The sequence below is a fragment of the Triturus cristatus genome, chromosome 3_1, assembly GCF_964204655.1.
Source record: "Triturus cristatus chromosome 3_1, aTriCri1.1, whole genome shotgun sequence".
Taxonomy (NCBI): Eukaryota; Metazoa; Chordata; class Amphibia; order Caudata; family Salamandridae; genus Triturus; species Triturus cristatus.
The window spans coordinates 1,046,588,430-1,046,590,336 of NC_140583.1; positions in this window are offsets into that span (position 1 = coordinate 1,046,588,430).

A 1,907-nucleotide genomic window follows, 5' to 3' on the forward strand; every position below is an offset into this window, starting at 1 on the left:
TAATGTGGCTTTTCTTGTCACATAATTTACTCAACCCTGCCGCATAATTTGGCTCCCTCCTGCCACATAGTTCCAGTGGCTCTGTATATAAGTGATATATTAGTATTTGTCTTAATTTTCAGATTTCCGTTACGTTCTCCATGTGAAATACACTTTTCATTTTCACAAATAACCCGCTGAGAGCAACTCTGTTGCCTCTTCAGTTTTATCAGAGGCAAAATTGGAAAAGTTCACTCACCAATTTCTTTGCCGGATGGTTGATTTTGTGCTAATCGCAACCATCATTTTAAACTTTTAAGAAACTCTCAATGAATTCCAGGAGCACTCATCGAAAACTATGACTATCACATTTTTCTAGGCATGCCCACATAATTAAAACTTATACCAGGGCTTGTTTTGTTGTTCGGGGTGCGGCCCCTTGGGCAAGGGTCGCGCCCCACGAGGGCCATTTTTTTTAAATTCAGCCCCCTTTCCCATCGGGCAGTTCGGCCATTTATAAGCCGATCTGCCCTCCGGGGGAGGGGTAAGAAGCCACTAGACACCAGGGATAATAGTGCAATTTGGGGAGCTCCCCTTTATTTTGGGAACATATTTTGGGGCAGATTGGGGATATTTTTAGGCCATCGGCCCCCATGGGAGTCAGAAAACCACTAGACACCAGGGAAAGTTTCTGTGCGTGTATGAATTGGAGTTTGGCTGGCTGTTTGTGTACTGGCATTTGGCTGGCGGTGTGTGTGGACTTGCTCTTGGCTGATGGTGTGTGTGGACTAGCGCTTGGCTGGCAGTTTGTGTATTGTGTTGTCCTGTGTGTAATTGTCTTTTGATTTTCCTTTCTAGTGGGATATCATTGGCCTGAGGGGCTTATCTGGTTTACCAGTGAGACTTCTAATGAAATAGTGTGTTTTATTTCGTTTCGTTTTAACTGCTTTTAACCTGATTTATTGTACTGTTTGTTTGCTGCTAATTTCGCTGATCCCACCCTCATAACCGCACTATAAAAATATTAAGAATTAGAGCATCTTTGCTGATTTTCACATTCTCATTTCTTCCTTCTCTACCTCACTGTTGTGGCGAGTCCGGCGGGGGCTGGATGGTAGTTCCGCCTCGCGCGACGCCATCTTGCCGGTTAGCGCTCCAGCTTTTTCGGCTCCAGGGCGCATTTAATGCACGCACAACGGACGTGCAGCGCCTGAGGGGCTTATCTGGTTTACCAGTGAGACTTCTAATGAAATAGTGTGTTTTATTTCGTTTCGTTTTAACTGCTTTTAACCTGATTTATTGTACTGTTTGTTTGCTGCTACTTTCGCTGATCCCACCCTCATACCCGCACTATAAAAATACTAAGAATTAGAGCATCTTTGCTGATTTGCACATTCTCATTTCTTCCTTCTCTACCTCACTGTTGTGGCGAGTCCGGCGGGGGCTGGAGGGTAGTTCCGCCTCGCGCGATGCCATCTTGCCGGTCAGCGCAGGTTAGCGCTCCAGCTTTTTCGGCTCCAGGGCGCATTTAATGCGCGCGCAACGGACGCGCGCAGCAGGCGCACCGCTGGCGCGCCGAATGCGCGCCTAAGGCAAGCCCGTCTGCGCCCGTCCGCGTCGCGAAAGCGTCCAGCGCCAGAGAAGCTTGTCTGCCGCCTCAAGAATCCCAAGATCCCAATGTATTTGTCAGCTATTCCAGTGCAATCCTTAGGGGCCTGGATGTGACAGCCTGCCGGTATCCGCACTCTTTGGATGTGGCAGTGCGGCCCTTAGCGACCTGCAGTTTTTGCGATTTTCAGCTAGGGGAAGGTAGTGTTGCTCCTCTTATCATGACCCCTAGTTCTAATGAGCAGTCTACACCCGTGCAGCTCGTAGCAGCGTTAATTAATGTCCTATCTCTAAAAAAACATCATGTGGACGTCCATGGG